Source organism: Gossypium raimondii, chromosome 8, assembly GCF_025698545.1.
Source record: "Gossypium raimondii isolate GPD5lz chromosome 8, ASM2569854v1, whole genome shotgun sequence".
NCBI lineage: Eukaryota > Viridiplantae > Streptophyta > Magnoliopsida > Malvales > Malvaceae > Gossypium > Gossypium raimondii.
In genome coordinates this window covers 30,562,311-30,569,983 of record NC_068572.1, presented here as the reverse complement: position 1 = coordinate 30,569,983, position 7,673 = coordinate 30,562,311, and the positions used below count along the sequence as shown (strand labels likewise).

General features: G+C 33.4%; 1 non-coding gene across 1 annotated transcript; it reads left to right on the top strand.

Moving 5' to 3' along the window:
• Window positions 1–7,020: 7,020 nt before the first annotated feature.
• Window positions 7,021–7,127, top strand: LOC128032201 (small nucleolar RNA R71). Its single transcript, XR_008188329.1, has one exon. It is a non-coding gene; the product is annotated as a small nucleolar RNA R71 (small nucleolar RNA).
• The last annotated feature ends 546 nt before the right edge of the window (window positions 7,128–7,673 follow it).

Here is a 7,673-nt window from a genome sequence, read left to right as displayed (position 1 = left end):
TTGCAATATATATATAAATGTTGGGTTTTCATACATCTTTCTCTATAGCTATAAGCCACCTATATGGTAGATTGAATAGGATTATGACGTGTGTCAAGTTTCCGTGGGGACAAAGATTGTATATCTAGATAATTAGGATTGGAAAATGGGAGTTTTTTTTTCTTCCTTCTTCAAGAAGTATTTTTTTCTAGATTTAAAGGAACCTAGGGTATTTCCTTACTTCACTTAAGCAAAGTTGCATATCTAGATCTTCACCTGTGAATGCTCTATGACAAGGTAAGATTCTTTTACCTTTCATATTATGTTGTGAAAGAGCAAATTTGTTAACTTGGTAGATCCGTAAGATGGAGGATATAAGGCCATGTTTGGGGATATTTGGTGTACACGAAATATGAGACTAGGCGAATCCCTATCGTGAACACGCTAGAAAATGGAAACCTTTTTAGTGAATATGAAATGGAAGCCTTTATGGCATATTGAAAATAGAAGCCTCATGGCATTTTCTAAAAGAATGGCCCTTGTGGCAACCATTTGAAGGAAACACCTCTATAGTGGACCCTAAATGAGAGAAATGAAATGTATGAAAAACTTTGAAAGAATTGAAGCTTTGGCAGATTCTGAAGAAATTGTATGTAAGGTAATCTCTAAAATTAAAGTCTTAGTAGCAATGTATGAAGGAAATACCCTTGCGGCGGATTGTGAAGAAACAACCTCTATGGTGGCTTCTACAAGGAAGGTTTTTTTATGGCACACACAAGATGGGCTACTCTTGTAGTGTAATCTGGAAGGGCTTCCAATGATGAACCATGAAGGATGCTCTTACAATGGACACTGTGCTATGTAATTGGCATATCCTACATTGTCCCTAAAAGCAAATAGTAAGACCAGTAAGTATGACATGTATCCATGGGTATAATAGTAAGGTATTTAATATGATTAAGACCTATATAGAGATAGGTAATAAAAAAGATATAGTGAAATAATAGAAATATATTACGGAAATGAACGTAAACATGGTACGCTATCGACCATGTTTGTATGGGTCTCTTTTTGAAACTTGATAGAGTCATGGCTTAGTGATGAAAGAATGTATGTTAGGTCATAAAGACACTGAATAGATGAGAAAAGGTCTAAGGGTAAGGTATGGAAATGAACATGAGTATAAAAATGGCAATTGAAAAAGTAATCATTAAAGGAAAAAAGAAGAATAAGGGCAACGAGACAATAAATGAATCATTGAATGTAACTAGAACGAAGAAAATGTGCAAGTGTACACAATCACAACAAGTAATAAAGTGACAAGTAAATGAAGAGTTATTGTATCCACAGGGATTGCGAAAAAAATTATTTTTGAATGCAACTTTAAAAACACTTTGGTGAAGAAAAGTATTTTGATTTGAAGAGGTGATTAAAAACTAGAATTTTAACTAAGTAAAATAAATAAAAATAAAATAAAAGTTCCAATGCACGATTTCAAAAGATGATTTTAATCAAAGTGACATAATTGTGTTAGATTAATTACATTTCTTAACATAGAATTATTAAACTCATGTTCATATTGTTACAAATAAATTCATGGCAACTCGATAATTTGCTAACTTATGAACATACTTACCTTCGAAAATCCATTTATCTCTTGACTATATCTCTACGTCAATTCAACCAATTAAACAAATTTTAATAAGCAAATGTGTTAATGCACATACATACTTATGAAATTAAAATAATCTCTTGTACATATCTCTATGTCAATTCAAACAATTAATTGAATCTCATAAGTACACAAAAGATTACATAAGGTAACAATGTATTTCTACCTTGAAATAGTTTAATCATAATAATCTTGCAAGTTATGTAAGGCAAATGTATCGTTAGATATCGTTGGTAAATTAACCTCACTACCTTAGATGATTAATCATGCACTAATTAAGTATCGTGTCAACTAATTAAAATTTCAATCCATTTAAATAATTAATTCATTATTTACCTTACAATTGTAATGCTATAATAACTTAGTCATGGTTTTACTTAATCAAACATCTTACCAAGGCCTATAACAACACAAACACAATTTTAATAACTCAAGTTGATGAAATGGAAATAACCTAACACTAATTAAATTCATGTCATACTAATTAAATTAAACATATCAACATCACAATTATTCATAGACATGTTCATAACAACAACAAAAAAGTTAAAAGGATAAGGAACAAGAATCAAATCTGGTGTTTATCCTAGACTTGACTAGTTTGCTCTGCTCCTCGTTCTCTGCTTGTTCTTGTTGAACTGAGGCTTCCACGAACACTTGAATGCTGCTCCAAATGGTGGTTGAAGGACTCTTGTTCAAGAGGTGAAATTGATAAAGGAATGGGAAAAGAAATGAAGAACAATTAAGTGAGAGAGAAGTGAAGAATGGATGGCTTTTATGATTTGTTTGAAGTGAGCAACCAATAGGGGTATTTATAGGTTGATATGGCTACTAAAATTAGCAAAAATCAGCAGCCATAGAGTCCCCCCATGGCCGCCCACACATGTGAAAAATTTGAAGGTTTTAAACTTGCTATTTTAAGGTAAGGACAAATCTAGAAAGGCATAAATAGTGGAAGGGTTTGAATGCAATTTGATGGAGTCTTCAAGGGATATTTTGCAAGCCAAATAATCAGCTAAAAAATCTGATTGGGTCAGCATGTGGGACGGTTTTGGGCTGCCCAATGCTCAGTTGCATCGTTTTTCTCGGTTTAGCTCAACTGGGCCCCTTTTCATAATTAAATAACAATAATTTATTTAACCCAAATTAAATTGTATTAAAATTAAAATTAATTATATTATGAATTAATATTCATAATTTGGACCATCTTAGGCTGAAAAATTAATTTTCCTTGTTGCTTCAAAATTGCTTCTCGATTTTGTGCTTCTAGCAGTGTTTGTCGAGCCGTTTTTCGCCCTTTGTGCAAATCTGTCGAAAATAATCAAAATTATTCAAAATTTGATATGAAATTAATTAAATTTCAACATGTTAATAATTTGAGTGTAATTTAATTATTTTATAATAATTATATATTTTTCGACAAGAATTTCACCGAAACTACATGAATTTGAGTTAAAAAGGGCATGAAAAACTGTGTATATTTTCGTGTTTCCACACCCCCATACTTAATTCATTTCTTGTCCTGAGTAATGCACAAATTTGAAAAGAATTTCTCTAAAAAGCTTTGAAAACATGTAAATCTCTACCAATTTGATTTTATTCCCTTATTTAAAATTAAGCTGCAATCATCAAGTTTAATTTATGTCTTCATATGTTGAACATAGCCATTTCTCTCCACTAATGTAGGTAGCACAGAAACTTAAATCAATAGGTCATTTAAATAGGTTGTAATGTGGCTAGGTTAGGGGTAGGCAAAAGATAGATAAATTTAGGCTAAAAACCCTACACTCAGCTTGAATCGGACCTTCAAAATAATTACCTTCAATACACCAACTTATTTTGCTTTCACATGCTCTTTTGTACATCTATTTATTTCAAGTACATATGCTATCATTTTTTCTCTTTTTTTTCTTTTTCTTTCACGAGCATTTTGCTGTATATACTACAATTTTTTTGAGCATTTGATACTTAAGAGAAAAGTGATGGCTAAATATTGCAAATGTTCAAATAAAATTAGGTTATATAGTCTCAAAGTTGGGTTTCAATGGATAAAAATTCATCAAGGTTGGCTTGAAAGGATCAAACGGTCCAAACAAAAGTTTCCTAAATCATTATCAACATTCCATGCTTCCTAGAATTTCGCCTCAAGAAATTACTAAGTCAATTCTAGAGATTTAAACTTTCATGCATGCCTAGCTTTCCTAAGGAACTAAAGTTTTATAGTATGATTTACACACTTTATTAAGAGTACATTTGTGTCATACTTTAGCTAACAACAATTATTGGAATAATAGAACTTTATTCATACTGAAGTTTAGCATACTTAACAAAATTTCAATTTTTGAAAAAAAATTACCTAATCATAATTAAAAGAAAATTTTATTCTAAGAGGAAATAATTTAAATTTTTCGGTCCCCCCACTTAAGATGAACAATGTCCTCATTGTTAGAAGTGAATAGATACTATACACCAGGTAAGACTCTAGAAAAGAGGAGGTGAGTCAATTGGATTGCTTAAGTACTAAGCTCTCTCTAGATCCAATCCTAGATATGTATATATCTATTGCCACACTTTGTACTTTGTAACTTGTTCATTTTTATTTATGATTTCCACCTCTTATTTTATTGTGCTAAAAATAAAAATCCTAATAGAACTTAATCCTAAAACATTAAATAACCTAGGAAAGAAAAGAAAATAAAGTAAAGATCCCCCCTTTTTATTTATTTACAAATCCCTCGGAATTTGACTCATCTTTTTCTTTCCTCGACATTGGAGTCCATGGTTCGGGTATAAATTCTGGAAATTCAGGCACAAAAACAAATGAGTTATGAAATATATATTTTTCAAATGTATCTCTGACTAATTCATCCCACATTTTTTTGGTATCTCCAATATGCTTGTTGCTGCAACTGCATGTGCTGCAGCCTAGCCATTATATCAAATTGTTCACTTCGTGAAATGGTGCTAGATGAAGGGACTTTCAGCGTCGAACTTAGAAATCTGTTAAAGGTGGTTTCAGTTTTGGGCTGGTGGGTGAGTAACTGAGGGTAAGGTTTAGAGTTGAAGAGGGTGGCAGTTTTAAGGATAGTTTAGGTGCAGTAGTTGGTGACTTCGAATGAAGGTGTTTGGGGTGGTGATTTAGGGAGTTAAGGGCTGCAACATTAAGGGGTTAACTGAGATGCACTATTGGGCTACTTGGGAGTAGAGGTGAAGCAAGGTAAGGGCTATAGGTTTGTGCAGAAAATGGTTGAATATTTCCCTTTCTAGCAGTGTCTTAAGTCTAATAGCAACTCTTTTTTGGATCCTAAGCTCCTGTACTGAAAGTAAACTAAAAAAAAACTCAAAAAATTTAGTGCTTGTCTTAAAAGTTGACCCTTTATTTAATAAAACATATACTTAAATTCTTCGGCCTACTAAGAAGAATATTTTTCAAAAAATTACATTAAAATAAACTCGCAGGAAAGACTGAAGGGGTCACAGATGGTCCCGCTTAAGTCCTAATCTCTTAGACAGATTTTTAATTAATGTAATGAACCAAAGAAAATTCTATCTAAATCTACCATTTTATTCAAATGAGAAAAAAAACTAAAAATATAAAATAACGATAGAGAAAGTGAAGAGAACTCCCTCCATTTCATTCAGGATAGTCATTGACCATGGTGGTGTCAAATGGCCATTTGTTATACCAACCATAACCATCTAGGAAGTAATCATATTCTTTCCCATCAAATCTGTCCAACATCTTATTAGGGAAAGAAAACTCGTAATGATCTTTCCTGGTGGCCTTGTTTAACTTCCTATAATTCCTAAAAATCCTCCAACCCGTGACTCAAATATGTGAAATAATCCATTTAGTACCCTTCTTGTGCCTTTCCAAAATCACAAGTCCCTCTTCTTCTTGATCTTTACTGAACTCAACTGAAATAATGACAAGTAAAGTCGAAGACAGACCCAAATAGTCATATTTCAAATGAGGAGACAAAATCTTCAGTTTCAATTTAGTTGGCTCTTTAATCAACGACTTTGGTTGCGTATAGTCCTGAGATGATAACTTTAATGATTCGAGTGGAACTTCTTGAGTGAATTCCTTCGAATTAGCTTCTAACCAAGCCAAACATTCCTTGTCTTCATCATCACTTGGCAAATCCTCCAGTAGAATATGTTATAATGAATTGTCTAAAGAAGTTAGCTCCAATTCTGTAGAAGCCAGCGATTCCATCTTAGAAATAGCAGAGCAGTCTTCAACTTTATCAAGGGATTTAGCAGCATTGAAGTCATTAAAAGTAACCTCATCATCAAATATTTCATTCAACTAAGTATCATTTTATTGCTTCTGAAATCATTGAGGATATGGCAGTGGTGGAATTTTAGCTTTAACAGAACAACTCTTCTGTGGAAATTTTTCTGTATCCGACAAGAGTGTTAGGTAATCATAACTAACTAGTTTAGATTTTACCTCATCAAGGATCACCATAACTAACTTTTGTGGAACAAGAGTTTCAACACTCAATTGAACTTCCTTTTTACCTTGAGCTATAATAGGCTTATCTTCAACTTCACCAGCTTTGGGTTCCCATGTCTTCCCACTTTTTAAAGTGACGATTTTACAATGCTCTTTACCCCTTCTTCTCAGATTTTCTATATCACTTAGCCCAATACCTTGGGGTCTGCTTCTAAGCTCAACGGCAAGTTATCCTACTTGGTTTCCTAAATTCTTCATTGTTGTTGTTTGGCTTTGGATTATTTCATCGTTCTTCGCTATGTACGCCTTCAACAAATCCTCAATACTACTTGAAGATTCATTTGGTGTGGATTGTTGTACTTTTTGAGAATATTCTAACAAATAATTTGGTCAAAATGACATAAAAGAGTCGCTATGGTCCACCCATTGATTACTCCATAGAGAAATTGGATGATTTTGCCATGAAGAGTTGTAAGAATTTGACTGTGGACCATTCCAATTTTGATATCCCATGTAATATTTTGACTTTTGATTCGATGGGCAATTTTCAAAGAAATGGCCATCTCCATAGTATTCTCAAAAAATATTCTCGAACTGGTTCAGTTGCTAACCTGTTAGATTACCATTGAAATAATTAACAAATATGTTCTTAAGCATAGAAGACATAGAGGATACCTGGGCTGTGAAAGAAATAAGTGCATTAACTTCATGTATTCCTGCTACTCGTCTTCCTATGGCTTCTCAGTTGGTTGGCCACAGATAGTTCTTGCTAGCAATTATTTCAATAATCTCGTAAGCATCGTTATAAGACTTAGAAAGAACGACTTCATTTGTCGAAGCATCCACTATCATTCTAGTATGAATATTGAGACCAATATAGAAAGTCTCCATTTGAACGCAGCAAAGAATGTCGTGATGAGGGCACTTTCATAATAACTCCTTGAATCGCTCCCACGCCTCATATAAAGATTCTTCGTCAAGTTGCTAAAATGAAGTGATTTCATTTCAAATCTTGGTGGTTAAAGATGGAGGGAAATATTTCATTAAGAAACGTTCAACCAACTCTTGCCATGTAGTTATAGAACCGGACGGTAGGGAGTTCAACCACGCTCGTGCTCTATCTCTTAAGGAGTATGGAAATAATCTCAGTCTCAAGGCATCCTCGGTCACCCCGACTAGTTTAAATGAGTCACTCACTTCCATGAATAGTCAAAGATGAAGATGTGGACCTTCAGTAGGAATCCCACTAAATTGACCCATATTTTGCAACATTTGGAACATGACCGGCTTCAACTCGAATTGTTGTGCCTCGATTTCGGGTCTTCTAATACCCGAGTTGAGCTTGTTGAATAGAGGAATGGCATATTTTTGAATGACATAGTTTCTATCATTGGCATCAATGATCGAATTGTGAGTATTATAAGCGAATGTTCCTCTTGGATTTTGGTTTGGATTTTGGAAATTCATCTCTTCGGTCCTTCTTTGGTTCGCTTGTCTTCTCCTCTGTCAGAAAGTCCTTTCAATTTTAGGATTTATGGAGAGTAAGTCAATAATTTGATC